The sequence below is a fragment of the Zingiber officinale genome, chromosome 7A, assembly GCF_018446385.1.
Source record: "Zingiber officinale cultivar Zhangliang chromosome 7A, Zo_v1.1, whole genome shotgun sequence".
Lineage (NCBI taxonomy): Eukaryota > Viridiplantae > Streptophyta > Magnoliopsida > Zingiberales > Zingiberaceae > Zingiber > Zingiber officinale.
The window spans coordinates 72,628,289-72,645,402 of record NC_055998.1 but is presented as its reverse complement, the minus strand read 5'-3'; the positions used below and the strand labels follow the sequence as shown (position 1 = coordinate 72,645,402).

The 17,114-nt window shown below is 40.6% G+C and overlaps 1 long non-coding RNA gene across 1 annotated transcript; it reads right to left on the bottom strand.

Annotated features, from left to right (window-relative positions):
• Nucleotides 1-7,921: 7,921 nt before the first annotated feature.
• On the bottom strand, nt 7,922-8,842 carry LOC122000175. Its single transcript, XR_006117002.1, has 3 exons — nt 8,797-8,842; nt 8,540-8,596; nt 7,922-8,033 (listed from the first exon to the last, which is right to left on the bottom strand). It is a non-coding gene; the product is annotated as an uncharacterized LOC122000175 (long non-coding RNA).
• Between the last annotated feature and the right edge of the window lie 8,272 nt (nt 8,843-17,114).

The following is a 17,114-nucleotide window of genomic DNA, read 5'->3' as shown; positions in this document are numbered from 1 at the left end:
TAAGAAAACCTTACGATTGAGGTAAGAAACCCCTCACCTGCAGTATAATTGCTCTCGCTTGTTAGTTTTGGCGTTAGTTCAGTAATTTTATAGTTTTCAGTTTTAGGGCATGCTTTTAGTGCACGCCAAGCATTCGGTAGAATGCCCAGTTCAGAAGGATGTACCAATAGGCGTCCTAACAGCATATAAAATGTAATAGAAACATTTTATTCAGTTTATTATTAGTTATTACAGCTATATGGATCAGATATCCATTGGGTGGGCTCCCACAGTAGCCTCTAGGTTCAGATAACCTAGCTCTAGGTTCAGATAACCTAGAACAGCAAAGTAAAATTAAACAGTATTCAGTATTTTACTTTTATTCAGTTGGCATCGTGCTTGGATCAGATATCCATGGGCTGGACTCCCACAGTCGTCCCTAGGTTCAGATAACCTAGTAACCCTGCTGGATTCGGAACTTGCAATCCCGGGTCTCGTAGGGATGCGCGCACAGTAAGCACAGTTGCCAGGGCCCCAGTATTTTCATCTATTATATGTATAGTTTTCAAATTTGAAACCAGTGATGAAAACACTAATTTAGCTTTCAGTTCAGTTCAGGTTCAATTTACATGATTTGAGTTCATGTACAGATTTAGACATATGCATGACTAGTTCAGTTTCATGCTCAGTTTATATGTTATGCCATGTTTCAGTTCCAGTTTATGCTTTGTTTGATATGCCATGCCATGCTTGCATGTTCAGTATGTTTTTTCAAACAACATGATTTAAAATCATAATTGCATCGTATGCATGATTTAGTGAGGTAGATGGTTTCTTACTAAGCTTTAAGCTTACAGTACTACTTTTCTTATACTGCAGATACGGTAAAAGAAAAGTGGACTAGCGAAGGTGGAGGGCGATGCTACAATGATGTGTGTGTGCAAGGGGTCTGGAATAAAGATCCTTGGGATCTACACGCTTTTAATTCAGTTTTAGTACTTAACACGTCCGGTTTTATGAATTAGTCTTGTTACAGTTTAGTGAACTATATCTTGTTTAGTCATCATGTTTAGAATATGAGTATTCACATTCTTGAGTGTTTTCATGTATCTAGAACCGGTCTCTGAGTTGTGGCACGCTCCGGTCGGAAGTTCTCGAAATCGAAACTCGATTTCATATCAGAGTTGATCGGTCCGACCGATCCGTAAAGATCAGATCTCGATCGGCCACCGATCGATCCGCAGGCATACAAGATGTTATCAGATGCTATCCGACGGTCGTCCGACGATCCAAAGACCGAACAGAGTTCGAAATGCGATCGGCCGACCGACCGATCGTTGAGCACCGATCTCGGCCGATGCACCGATCCGCAGGCGCAGTAAACATAAGAGCGATCGATCGTCACCGACCGATCAGGTGCTTCGATCGGCCCAGACCGATCCGGCCAACGCAGCAGAAGCACGGAGGCTCACTGATCGGTCTCCCGACCGATCCAGAGGGTGCATCCATGCCAGTATCAGCTGGAACGATCTGTGAATCGTTCCGAAGGCTCAATCGACTTACGGATCGGTTGAAATGTCTGACTGCAGCTAGCAGGACATCCAAGAGGCATAGATTGTCTCTCCTAGCATGTGTACAACACTCAGGTACTCCTAGAATGTCAGGTTAAGACTTTACAGTAATTAGTTTAGCAAATTTCAAATTTGCTCAGTTTTCCGCACAGTATTTTCAGTAGTTAATGTAGCGATCCGGCTCACAGCCTGGTACCCAGGAGTTGGGTCCTTACAGATATATATAAGTAGTAGTTAGGAACAGTAAAATAAATTGGAAATAAAAGTGCGTGGCTGAGGAATCGAAGCCGCGACCTGGGATTTGGTTAAAGCCGGGCTGACCAAGTATGCTAGCAATCATTTGTTATTAAAGAAGGAGAAAAATTCCATTTAAGCTATAGTTGGAAACGAAAATAACCTTGAGTATAAGATTTAAATCCTTTTCCTAAAACCTAAAAATTTCTCCCGAAATTCCCTTTCTCCTCTCTCGCGGCGCGGCGGCAATTCCTTCTTGAGCGGAAACGAAGCCGAGCTTAGGGCTCAACTCCAGTGGCCGGCCAAGGCAAGGTTCTGTGGATTCTTCACACCGCCGAGCTCCTCTCGACGAGGAGAAGTTTGGAGCACGAGGAGGAGCCGCGATTTCGAGTTTTCCGATCAGAGCTCCGAGACCTAGAAGTCCTCCTTGCGTCCGGTTGTAAGTCCTAAAAGCAAGGGTAAGTTGTTACTCACCTGCAGTAGGATAGTTCCGGATTCGTATTCCTTCTTGTTTTTTAATTTTCTGTGAAGATTGGGAATTCATGTTTGCTGTCGTGAATTCCTTCTTCCGGTTTCGTGTTTGATTAGGGATTTAAGAAGAGTTCAAGGAAATTCTTTCTGCTTGAATTTCTGCCGCAGCATGTTTTGCCCTAAGGTTTTTCTGTTGCCTTATGAAGGGTTCGGTTATTAACATGTTTACATGGAACTTTAATCTCAGCAGGTTATAGTTTTGTTGTGCTAAGAATTGGAGATGAAATAAGCCTTATAGGGGTAAAATTCCAGCAGGTTTCAATTATGTTGTTGATTTTGTGAATTACTGCTGTTAAGCTTTGTAGTATTGGCATTTTATTTCATTGCCATGTTGTTCCCTTTCTGGTTAGGGTTCTGTTCTATTGAAGTTTTAGTAGTATATGTTCTTGGCTTCCTTCCTTTTAAGTTTTGTTGTAGCAAGAATTAGTATCCTGTTGCTAGATATTAGATTTGATTTTATTCTGTGATGTTCTTGAAGTAACTCAAGGTTTCTGTGCTTGATTCGGTTGAGATCTTAGAGTAGATTTGGTGACTTCCGTAGGAATTCTATTTTCACTGTATGATATGATTTACGAGTTTTGATTCGAAGATGCGTGAAGACTTGATGAATCGGATTCTGTTTCAAGGGTCATGGAGATGTGTTGCTGGAATATTTTGAAAGGTTTTTGGTGCCCCGGTGTTGCTTGACATAATGTTTCCTTGAATTTTAGTTAATTTGGTGAGTGGGGGTTTCGATTCAACATCGTAGTGTGTTTTCTTGAGGTAGATTTGGCTTCTCTTTGGGGATGTGTCGCATGCCTACTGGGTTGGTATTCTGTGAACAGTTTTGGATTGGTTTCAAGATTGTTTTTATTTCCTAATGATGCTTTCGAGTTTTAGATGAAGTTGTTTAAGTTGGTTGCAGTATTTCTGATACCAATCTGTCCATATGGAATAGAGTTTAAAAGGGAAGACTTACTATCTTTTGAAATCTGTCTTGAAGTCTGTTTTTGTGATGTAAAAGGAGTATTGGAGTATTAATCCATTAAACAAGTATTAGATGAATTTATTGGGATTAATAATTCGATTAAAAATAAACTAGGAGATTGTTGGCATACTCACTGTAGATGCACCACTATGGTTTGGTAGTAGATAAGTAACAGTCACTCTCAGGTAGTAGTAGTAGTAAGAAGGATGGTCATTACAGTTGGTATCAGAGCAGTTCCCATTCTTCAGCATCACACATCAGCACCATAGTGGAAAATGCATAGATTTAAGGGATTGTTAGATTCTGAAAAGATGATGATCAAATGTTGATGACGTAAATTAAGGATGGAAACTTTACTTTCGGATTAGCCATAAAGAATTTCAGAAGTGTTAGAGTTTCAAGTTCTAACAAGTTTAGACCTTTTTAGTGTTACTTAATGGGCAAGGACAGCCCTTTGTTTAAAGTACAAGTATTAGTGTTCTCGCTATGAGATGGGCACAAAAAATCCTACTTTGAGTTTCTGTTTAGATGTTTTTATTACAGTTTTAAGAAGCATGATCAGCCTTGTTTTTTTTAAGCATGACAAATTTAGTTTCCTTGCATTGATAAGCATGAACAACCGTAGCTATTAGCATGCAGTTAGAGGCGTGTTATTACAAGAACAGTCCATAGATCATGAGCTTAAGCTTTACATAGTTTCTGTACATGTATTATGAACATGCAGCTTTGCCCTAGTTAGTATGTATGCGGATTTTAGTTAAGCATTAGTGTGCAGAATTTTATTAAGCTTACAAGTGCAGATTTTATTAAGATTATAATACAGATTTTTAATAAACTTGAATGTAGATTTTGATTAAGCTTATATGCAGATTTTTGTTTAAGCATTTCAATGTTAGAAGTTGTTTAAACATTTCAGTTTGTAAAGAAGCATTCTTTTATTAGAAGTATTAACAAGTATAAGAAAGATAAAGAAAAGAAAGAAAAGGCCAAGGCCTTAAGTAGATCCCAAAGTCAAGACTTTAGGGATTTTGGCACACAAGGTGCCTATTAAAAATGTCAAGGCATTTAAAAAAGAAGTAATTAAGATTATAAGTATTTTACTTTTAAGAAGAGGCTAGTACCTGACTTCACAAGGTTGTCGTTAAACAAATCCAGGTGTCCAATTCCAAGGTCTTGGCCCTGGTAGACCAAGGTCTGCTCTTTTAGGATTTGTGGCTCGCTACCTCAACCTATTAGGGAACGCGCATAAGATGGTATTATGTCTGGGCCCAAGAAGAAGTTGATTATTATTTTGAAGTATTATAAGTATAAGTTTTTGAACAAGTAAAACGAGTTTTACATAAACATAAAGTATTAAAGATTAAGTTTAGAACAAATGAAATAAGTTTCATATAGTTCTAAAAATTAGTAAGTTTAGTTGTTTATTCTACCATGTTTATCTAGTAGATGAGTAGTTTTTCATGTTTACCTATTAGATGAGTAGCATGATTAGCTATTAGAATTACATGAGTAGATTCCTTAGTTTTTCTTTGCTATTAGTTTGACATGAGCAGTTATGTTTATGCTTTATTTCTTTTTAGAGCATATAGTTTCTAGTTCTTTTCGTATACATGCACATTCGTGATTTTGTGAGTTAGATAACGCTTACTAAGCAAATTTTGCTTATAGATTGCACTTCCTCTTACTGCAGATACAGGAAAGGAAAAGATATAGAAAGGAAGGCGACAAGGAGGTGTTCGAAGGATGTGTGATGCCAGGACTATAGAAGCCTTGGGATTATGAAAGAAGTTTTATTTTAGTTTCCATTGTCTTTTGCTATGTTAGGAGTATTTGAGATAGTATTTGTTATTTTGATGTGATTAGGACATAGTAGAAGAATTGTAATCTTGTGTGATGATTTCTGGTGTTGTTCTCTTTTGTTTTGGATTTATTAAACTGCGTGAGAGTCTGTTACATGTTACAGCCGTCTATGGCTATGTATATTATGTATGTATGTCAGTTTAAGGTCACCGGTACAGAGGAGACTCTGCCGAAATTTTTCGGTAGGGCTTCCTTGTGATTTTAATCATACCGGTTAAGTAGAGTTAGTAAATAAGTAACGGTCACTCTTAGGTAGTAGTAGTAGTAAGAAGGGTGGTCGTTACACACTAGCTCAATTAGTTAATATGAAATATAAATTGTTTGTATCAAATAAATATTAAATTATTAAATTGAGTCAAGTAAAAGTGAATCAATAAACCATTGATAATGATTAACTATTATTGAAGTAGTAACAAATTATTTCATTTAACCTGAAACTTAAACTTAATACACCCAAGTTAATTATTATTTTTTTACAATAATTGATTAATAATTAATTAAACTTAAGTGAACAATCATAATAAGGTGTACTTAATATAATTTATGAATGTCACGCCCCAGGTAGTCCCTACTAAAAGAAATTTCGACAGCATCTCTCCTGTACGAGTGACAAATCTGAAACTTCCTACAACCATCCAGATATCTCGACCAACACGACCGGAATAATAACAATAAAATAATAATGCAAACCCCCACACAGTTTAATAGTAATACTAAACTAAAGCAATGATAAGGAAAAACCATCTCAAAAATTCTACTCGACTACACCCATAAAGCTCAAATCACGATATCCTACTCAACTACACCCATAAAACTCAAATCACAAAGCAATAAAAATCAACTCACCTCTTCTGTCGTCTAGGCAGACATGTAATGGAACAAATCCAATAAAACCTATCGATAATTAAAACAAAACCATACCATATCCATAGAAACAAAACTAGTACAAGTCTAGATAGTACAATAAAAAAAAAGAAACCAAACAAATATCCTCGCGAACTGCAGGGGGACTAGCGACTGGAACTCTCCGGACAACCTCAACCTAAAATAGTAATAACCACGGGGTGAGTCAACTCCTCAGTGGGTAAATACTGACATGCATAGTAAGAAATATAACAAATAGCACTAATCATGCGTATAGTCTCCTGATATAAGAAGGATAAATGCAACTGAAATAAATAGGAGAACAACTGTACTAACCAGGACCTGGTGTATGGATAATAAACAGAGAGGTATCAAAATCCTGTATGCATGTCAAACATATGCATCCATCCAATATGCAGCAAATACAAGCAATAAATGCATCAATGTGTATGATGTCAATGACATGTCCTGGTCACCCCTACTGCAGTTAGCCATCTCACACACGATGGTGAGACCGAGTGGGTAGGGCTGTGACAACCGTATACTCTGCCATCACTGCTCCTGAGTGACCGAGTGAACGGGATGCTGTCGGAGTACACCTATCCTCCTACCCCAAATCATAAGTAGGGGAGCTAAATGCTCTCATCTCCCTGAGCAAGTCCAGAGGAGGGATCCCTGCCGATTACCACGCTGCGTCACACTACCCATGAGCGTTCCAACGGAGCCAAACATAGCAAAACTGTCTGCCGGCTACCACGCTGTGTCTCCAGACCAGCGGAGCCTAACAGAGCAGAACTGTTTGTCGGCTACCACGCTGAGTCACTGGACCAATGGAGCCTAACAGCGGAACTGCCACACACCCTGCCTGACATACCACTAACCCATGAGTGGTGGTGTGTGCAGATCTATGTAACTGGTGATGTGTTCAACAATAATGGAGCCGACTATCGCACAACATGCAATCATGCGAGATGGTGCATGACACTAAGCATGGAAATATCCTGATCCTATCCATCTCTACATAATGTGTACCATAGGATAAATAGATCCAATCAATAGTCTAGGTACATAGATCAGATAAGGTATAAAAACCTAGGTCCTGAACATAATAAGGCATGGTTATGTCACTACCTCTATAAGCATATAAAATCAGGTGGGTACTAACATGGAATGCATAACAAGTAAGCAAAAACAAGCATGTAACAGGTATCTGGTAGTGACAAATTGATGCAGATAAGAAACATAATTATTACTACTTGTTAAAAATTACTATGCATATCAAATGACATATCTAAAAGATAAGTCGACACTACAAGAAAAAAACTAATAGACAATACTTTTAAAGCGTTGTCTTTATGTCTGAAAAAGCGTTGTTAAAGGCACTGTTGTTAAAAGTCTGCTCAATGACAATGCTTTTAAAGCATTGTCATTTGTAGCGAAGACAACGCTTTTGCAACGCTTTAAAAGCGGAGTCATGTTTTGCAAAGACAACACTATTACAACGCTTTAAAAGCGTTGTTGTTTTTTTACAAAGACAACACTTTTTGCAATGCTTTAAAAGCGTTGTCGTTTTAAAGAAAAAAATAAAAAATATATTTAAAAATCATTATTTTTATATTTACGAAACTATTATTTTTCTTTTACCAGGTCTAGATTCGAATTTTACATATAATCAACTCAGCTAATGATTTCAAACTCATATCAAAATAATAGAATTCTGACATTGAAGTAATATTAGTATTTAATTACATGAGAAATTAACACTAATTCTGTTTCAAAATAGATAGTGATATTTACAAATAAAACAAAAGAGCACAAAATAACTAGCCGGCCTCGAAGCCAACAATCTATTTACTTCTACTAGCTACACTAAAAAATTATTATCGACTTGAGAACAGGACCAAACAGTACAGTAATTACTACCACAATAATGAAGAAGTAGCTTGTCTTTCTCAATCTATTACAGGAATAAGCAATTGGATTTTGTCTAGGATCTTTGTGAGCTTTGAACAGATTGAACAGTTGGCCTGAAATATAAACAAAAAATTACAGTCAATAGTTTGAACCAAAAAATTACTTCTATTAGCTATTTTCTATAAATGAACCAAAACTCATTACTCAGAAATGAAATGCTTGCAGAAAGAAAGAACGAAAGCTTACAGAAATGCAACGTTTCTTCAAATTGTAGAAAGAAAGCAAATATCTTGTAATACATGAAGTATATATAGTAAGCTTGAAGTGTTTTTTATTTCATATTTACATGAAGTATATATCTTGTAATACAAGCAAATATCCTGAAGTTCAATAATACAGATCTATAGTAAGCTTCTACGCCTACAGCCAATGAAGTTCTATATGAACTTCTTATGAGACATCAGTTGAGGTTTGTGTTGTTTACATTCCTTTCTAATTTTAATAGAGAATGATCATGGCCAGCATGCGAGTGAACAACTTCAAGGAAATTCAGCAGCGTTATACTTTAACAAGGACCTTAACTAGATTGAATAACTTACTTAAAAGAAGTAATGTCTACCTGAACATTGCTTTCTTCCATTAAAACCTCCTTAGCTTTTTCGCAAAGCACCCTAACCTGAAATTTTATTTTAAAACTTATAAATATAGTTATTAACTCACAATGATAAACTGTAAGAAATTCCAAATATTATTTTCATAGAGAAAAAAAGAACACTAAACAAACATTGGACTGCAAAAGCTAATGTCTTAACAATGTGAACTCATTGTGAACTTTTAGCAATTAGCAAGACACAAGAAGGGAATAGAAGCATTTACCTCTATTCCTTGTTAATAGAACAAACAATTAATGCATGTAACTAGAGGAGTCCTCCTATAACTTGAGTAATATTTCATAAATTTCCAGAGGCTTATGAAAAGATACAATAGAGACCTCTACGAATATTTTTTCTATATAACTTACAAGAAAAATCAGCTCAATCAAAAACTGAATTCCGAATGACATGCTGATCAGATAAACGATTTCCCATCGTCTCTAACAAATTAAAGTATTTATAATTGTATCAAGGAGAAATAATTAAGTCACATCGGATAAATAAATCATCAGATTATTCATTAACAAGCAACACTAACCCACCCCATAGTCCAACAAAGAAAATCATTACAGTCCAGGAATGAAATATGGACTGGCCAGTTCTACATTAGCAGTTTCAAGTCTGGGAAGAGCTCAAATTTCTCTACAAACTCCATTGTTTAAAGCTTGAATACACAACCGAAACAAACATCAATTCCTTTTTATCATCTGTTGATTACGGACAAAAGCTTGAATACAAACAGGCAATCAAGAATTCAATTAAAATATTTTTCTAGTGATTACTGGGATCTGTATATTGGCTTGAATATGTTTGTTTCTTTTGGCCAGATGATAAAAAGGTAGTATTTTAAGCAAAATCAACAGGAACAAGTAAGTGATGTCACTGCAACTTCCTTTTCCTACATGTCTGCCCAATTGGGGCAGAAATAAGACTAAGGAATTGGATAAAATCTAATTCCTTCTCCTCTCCTCTTTCTTCCTTGTGAAGGGATGAAATTGATAAATATTTTTTACTTTTTAATACTTGCTATTTCCCTCCAAGTAAACACACCATTTAAAGTCACTCATAACAAACGGAAGGATTTTCCTCCCAAACCAAAAAATTCAAGATTTTCTTCAATAAGAACTTTTACGTAAGAACCAAAATAAAGATTTTATAACTACTCTAGAAAAAGGGTTTTGATTAAACATGGAAAAAAAATAAGAGAAATAATGATGAGAAGCAAAAAAAAAGAGCAGACCTTGTGGAACAGATCTTCCACCTCTCTTTCACGTATGTCCCCTGGGAGATTGTCGGCGTAGATGGTTCGACTGTATCGCTTACTCATGATTCCTTCACAAAATATCAACAACAATCAAAAATAAGAAAAAGTCAAAGTATCATTCCACAAGTCGATGACACTAGATCCACCTAAAACTTCAACTTTTAGTTTTTATTATTTGAAAAAAAAAAAGAAGTGAAAAGAAGAATGAAACAGTGAGAATAGGTTTATAGAAACCCTAGGGTGAAATCAAGAAGATCGTGAATTCAGTAATAAGAAAGAAATCATCAAAACTTAATAACCGGCCAAGAGAAATCACAGAGAAGCAGAGAGGAAGAAAAGAAACTTCACCTCGGCGATAGAAGAGTCGGTTCCGCTCGGTGTGGACCAGGTACAAGCGTTCGATTTTGGGGCTTTGAGGGTTTCGACGTGGAAGTGAACCTACGGACGGTATCACTATAAACACTAGAAACAAACATCTCGTCAATATACAGATCCCAGTAATCACTAGAAACAAACATCTCAGCCAAACCACACGCCATAACAGCATCGCAGATCTGTAAATTGCTAAACACCCACTCAACCTTAGATCTGTAAAGAATATGCATGAATCGAGCAGAAAACCCACAAAACAAACATCCTGACCAGAGAAGGAATAAATCGAAGGAGCGATCGGACGAAAATAAGCGAGGGAAAGGGCGAGATGTAACCTCCTGTTCGACGAGCGGCTTGCACTGCATGAGCTGCGCGATCTGCTCGTCCAGGTTGCCATGGGTGTCTGAGGCCGGCACTGGACTCACGCTCATCTTGTCCTCCTTATACCAGTCACCGCCTCAACATCGGGGGCGAAGGAGGTGTAGGAGGCGAAGAGATGGGTCGATCTGTCGTGGTCGATCGCCTCAACACCAGGATCTGCCGCTTGACGAAGGTGTGGTCTTGACGGAGAGGAGTTCGGAGGAGTGGTTCGCCGGAGAGGAGTTGGATGGAGAAGGCCGCGTGAGATGAGGAGTTGGGAGAAGGGTTCGGGATCAAAAACGATCGAAAGATAGGAGTTGGGAGAAGGGTTCGGGTTTTCTACTCCTTACTTAGATCCAACGGTTTGTATTAATCAAGATTTAGATGAGAACTTAACAATAGACAACACTTTTTTAAAAACGTTGTCATAGACACTAAAACAAAGTCTAATAGACAACGCTTTTTATGAAGCGTTGTCTTTGACATGTAAAAATCACTAATAGACAACGATTTTTAGAAAAGCGTTGTCTATTAATAAGAAAATAATGAAATAGACAACGCTTTTCACTAAAAGCGTTGTTAAAAAAAAATAGACAACGCTTTTTATAAAAAGCGTTGTCATTTAAGTGTTGTAGAATCTCAATTTTCTTGTAGTGCAAGGTACCCGCCTCCAATAGAAAGGTCCAATCCCGTCCAAATCCGGTGTCGAGATACTCGTCTCACGTCAAAGTCCTGTGTCACCAATAAATATACATTTTTATTTAGCTACAATTTAAATGAATAGATAAATAAAAATCCTTAAGAACAATTTAGGGAAAACCCCTAAACCATAAATCTCAACCTACCTAAATTAAATCCAACACAATTTACAAACCTTAATTAGATCCATCATACACATATACTTTCATGAATAATTACTAACCATTCCCCCCATCATATAGGGTTAGGCTAATCATGAAACAAACTCCAAAACTCAGTGCCCAACTATTAGCCCACTGCCGGATATGCGAGCTATCGGAAAATAGTGACTGGTGCCACAATGACTAGCCCAACCATTAATTCAAATTTGAGCTACAACAAGAAACAAATTCCTACTTCTTACTGCAATTCGGATGTATCACTGTTGATCCAAAATTGAAGACGTTGGCTGCCGAAACAAGAATGGAGCCGCTACTGGAAACCAAGAAAACACCAATGTGATCAATTAACCCACTAGCACAAGAATTGGGAAAACAGAACCCTACCTACCTTACCCTAATCTTCTTCCTCTCTCCTTGAATCTGTGTCTTCTCTGTGGAGGAGGCAAGGCACGGGAGGTGTGACTACAGTGAGGCTGTGAGGGAGAAGGTGTGGAGGCAGTAGCGCAAGGGAAGAAAAGCTCGCCACTGGATGGCTAGTCGATCGGCGCTAGGGCACAAGGTCGGCGGCGTTGCTCGGGTCGAGAGATGGCAACCGCATCGGCAGGGCACAGTGGCGGCAGCCGACGCTAGGGCACAAGGAAAGGAGAAGCGAAGGTCGGTGAAGCAGACTCAATGGTGGCACGATCAAATCTAGGGCAGAGGATCGTGGGTGCTAGTGTGAGGCACCGGTGCTAGAACACGGGCCGGCAGTGGTTTGCGCGTTGTCGGCGCTTGGGCAGGGACAGAAAAGGATCGGCTCGGGGAGGAAGAAGGAGATGAGAAGAAGAGGATTAGGCAGAGGCAAGACTTGGCCGAGGGTTTTGTATGCAAGGGGAGGAAGAAATCGTCGTGTGCGGTCAGGGCAAGGGAGGAGACGATGCGAAGGAGGGGGGGACGACGTTCTGCTAGGGAGAAGAAAAAAAAGAAAATAAAAAGGAAAAGAAAAACAACTTTTCTGCTTAAATGGGGTACCTTAAATAGGCTTTCCCGGGGCCTAATTTTTATTCCAGTAACCGAAGTCATACGGTCTCCGAAAAATTTCAGTAAAATTTCTAAAAATTTCCTTATGGTTATTTGCCCTTTTCGATATTTTACATTTTCTCCCACTAATAAAAATTTGGTCCCCAAATTTCGTATCTACAATCAGCAAGTATTAGTAACATATAAAGAGTATAAATGCTGAATGGTAAATTAACCCACTTACCTCATGTGAACAGGTAGGGGTATCGAGCTCGGATCATATCCTTGAGCTCCCAGGTAGCCTCCTCGTTTGAATGATGCTATCATCCGACTTTAACCAGTCGGATAGTCTTGTTCCACAACTGACGCTCTTTCCGGTCCAGAATTCATACCGGAACTTCCTCATAAGTGACGTTAGGCTGAATGAGAACTGAGATATCTGTCAACACATATGTCGGGTCGGGTATGTATCTCCTCAGCATAGATACTGGAATACGTCGTGGACGCCTACCAGGGACAGTGGTAGTGCCAAACGATAAGCTACTGCTCCAATCCTCTCCAGGATCAAGAAAGGGCCAATGTACCGCGGTGCTAGCTTACCTCTAAGGTCAAATCTCTTCACTCCTTTCGTGGGTGAGACTCGCAAAATACATGGTCGCCTGTAGAGAACTCCAGGGGTCTCCGTCTCCGATCAGCATAACTCTTCTGGCGGTCCTGCGCCTCTGACATCCTCCGTTTGATAGTACAGCCCAACTCTGCCTCATGCTGAGCTCTATGAGGCCTTAGCAACTGGGCCTCCACAACCTCATCCCAGAGGGTGGGTGTCCGACAAGGCCTACCATACAACACCTCAAACGGTGCCATCTGAATAGCCGAATGAAAGCTGTTGTTGTAGGCGAATTCTACCAATGGAAAATGGTCCTCCCAACTACCTCTAAAATCTAATACACAAGATCTCAGCAAGTCCTCTAGAGTCTGAATGGTCTTCTCTAACTGTCCTTTGTCTGCGGATGGATAGCTGTACTGAAACGGAGCTGAGTGCCCAAAGTCTGCTGCTGACTCTGCCAGAACCGGGACGTGAACCGTGGGTCTCTATCCGAAATAATACTCAAAGGAACTCCATGTAATCTGATGATCTCTCGGTAATATAGATCTGCCAATCGATCCAGGGAATCAGTCTTCCAGATCGCTAAGAAGTGCGCCGATTTGGTTAATCGATCAACGATTACCCAAATCGCGTCATGACCTCATCGTGTCCTAGTCAAACCCACCACAAAATCCATGGTAATGTGTTCTCATTTCTACTCAGGAATAGGAATCCACTGAAGTAATCCGGCAGGTCTCTGGTGCTTAGCCTTCACCTGTTGATAGATTAGACATCTAGCTACAAATTCTGCGATGTCTTTCTTCATGTCGTTCCACTAGTAGGAACGCCTCAAATCTCGATACATGCGGGTCCCACCTGGATGGATCGCAAATCGAGAGCGATGAGCCTCCTGAAGTAGCTCCTGTAAGACCGGGTGAGACTGAGGTACGCATAATCTGCCTCGGAAATATATAATACCCTCCTCATCTCGTGTGAACTTGGTTTGTTGCCCGGAAGCTATTTGGCTGCCAATGAACTATAAATGCTGATCACCGGCCTGGGCCTCTCGGATCCTCGTCCTGATCGACGACTGAACAACCATGGTAACAAGAATACCCTGCTCTATTTGTCCCTGCTCCTCAAGGCCTAACTCGGAGAAACCCTGAATCAAGTTTGTGACTGAAGCTCGGTGGCAAGCCAAAGTCCCTCTAGACTTCCTGTTAAGTGCATCGACAACCACATTAGCTTTCCATGGGTGATAGCTAATGGTACAGTCATAATCCTTCAGGAACTCCATCCATCTCCTCTGTCGGAGATTGAGTTCCTTTTGGGTGAAAATATATTTGAGACTCTTATGATCCGTAAGAATCTCAAAGGTAATGTCGTACAGATGATGCAGCTAAATCTTCAAACCAAAGATGATGGTGGCTAGCTCCAAATCATATACTGGGTAGTTCTTCTCATACTCCTTCAACTGATGAGAAGCATAGGAGACTACCCGGTCGTGCTGCATCAGGCCAGCGCCCAACCCCTGAAGAGATGCGTCGGTATAGAGTATGAATCTGTCCTCTCCAGAAGGCAAAACCAAAACTAGTGCCGACACTAATCTCCGCTTCAGCTCCTGAAAGCTGGTCTCACAATCTTCTGTCCAAGTGAACTTCACGCCTTTCCTGGTGAGGCGTGTCAGCGGCATAGTGATACACGAGAAACCCTCGACGAACTGTTTGTAATATCCAGCCAGTCCTAGAAAACTGAGGATCTCTTGAACTGATTTCGGCTGCTCCCAGCTAGTGACAGCCTCGATCTTCTGAGGGTCTACTGAAATACCTCTGTTAGAAACCACGTGACCCAGAAAACCGACTGAGAGTAGCCAGAAATAACACTTGCTGAACTTCACGTATAGCTGATGTCGTCAAAGAGTCTTCAAGACTGTGCGAAGATGTTGTGCATGTTCCTCCTCGGAATGCGAGTAGATCAAAATGTCATCGATGAAAATGACAACGAACTAATCTAGATACTCCAGAAAGATGCGGTTCATCAAATCCATAAATACCGCTGGAGCATTGGTAAGCCCAAATGGCATTACCAAGAATTCATAATGGTCGTATCTGGTACGGAATGATATCTTCTGAATATCAGATTTTTTAACTCTCAGCTGATGATATCCAGACCGCAGATCAATCTTAGAATATACTGAGGTACCTCTGAGCTGATCAAAAAAATCCTCGATCCACGGTAAGGGGTACTTATTTCTGATGGTCACCGCATTCAACTGTCTGTAATCAATGTACAACCTCAGAGTGTCATCCTTTTTCTTGACGAATAGTACTGGTGAACCCCACGGAGAAACACTAGGGCGAATAAATCCCCTGTCCAATAACTCCTGGAGTTGGACCTTTAGCTCGTCCAACTCTTTCGGTGCCATACGGTAAGGAGCTTTCGATATTGGCGCAGTCCCCGGAATCAGCTCAATAGCAAACTCCACTTGCCTTCGGGTGGGGGGGGGGGGGCAAGCCTGGTAGCTCATCTGGAAATACATCCGGATACTCTCGGACTACTGAAACGTCAAAGAGTTGAGAACTACTGTCGTCTTCAGTATGAATCAAAGATAATAGAAAACTCTGACAACCATGTGACAGTAGCTTCTGAGCCTGAATCGCCGAAATAGTTGATATACCGTCGTCTCTGATGCCAGTGAAATCCCACGAGGGTTGGTTCGGAGGCTAGAATGCAACCACCCTCGTCTGGCAATCAATAGTGGCATGATATGCTGACAAACAATTCATGCCAAGAATAATATCAAAGTCGGCCATTTCCAGTACTAAAAGATCTACCGTAAGTATCTTGTTGCCAAAGTTTAACGAGCAACCTTTGACCTCCTGGGTGATGTCCAAAGCATCACCGGACAGTAAAGAGATGATCAGTCGCTACGGTCTGAAGGTGGGTAATCTACCAATCTCCCTCATAAAGGTACGGGATATAAAAGAATTCGAGCTACCAGTATCTATTAGCATATCAGTAGATAATGCATAAATGAAAATCATACCACGAAAAATGGATCCGTTGGCCTGGTGCTCATCCTCTCTGGTGATCGCATGAATTCGTCCAGTCTCTGGCGGAGGTGGAGGTGGTAGCGCTACCAGCGACGGTTACATCTGGGCAGGAGCCGACCACTGGGGCGGTGCTGGATACGAGGCTAGATGTGGAAGAGAGGATTGCGACTGATACTGTACTGGTGGTTGTGACTGCGTCTGGTATTGAACCAGCGGCTGGGGCTGCAGATATTGGACTAGGGGCTAAAGCTGCAGCTGATATGGCGATCCCATGGTAGAACTCTGTGGTACTATGAGGGTACTGGGGTGCTCCTGTCTATACATGCCATAAGCAGCAGCTGCAGGGGGAGCTATCCTCTGCTGGCAATGCGAAGATTGGGCTCTCCGCCCTCCCCGTTGAGTCCTAGACTGACTAAGCTGAACTCCATGACCAGAAACTACGAAAGCAATATGCTGAGCCTTCAGCAAACAATCTCGGCTCAGGTGCCCCAGCAGTTTCCAATAATAGCAAACTGAATGTCCCAGGGAGCAAGCTGTGGTGAGGTGGTCTCTGGACCCACATCTGGTGCAATGAGTGTCACTGACGGGTTGTTTCCGGTTCTGTTGAGAAGACCGAGAACGTCCTGATGAAGATCGCCCTGACTTCTGAGGCTGACCAGATGCCCCAGAAATACCCTGACCTGGCTGACCGTGACCACTCTGCTGCTGTCCGGTAGCCTGTGGCGGCTGAGTCTGTCCTGATGTCTGATCAGTCTACCTCCTTTTCTTGTCCGAATACGTTCTCTGGTGAGTTGACTCTATCATCAGGGCTTTGTCCAGTGTCTCTATGTAAGACGAGTTCCCAAAATTGGCAAGCTTTACTTGTAGATGTCCATCCAGTCCCTGAATAAACTGCTGCATACGGAAACTGTCCTCAGCAACTAGTTCTGGACAAAATCTGGCCAACCGATTAAACTCGACATTGTACTCTGTCACTGAGCGGTTGTTTTATCGTAGACTCAGAAAATCCTGACGACGAGTCATCTGATATGCCAGTGGGAAGTAGCA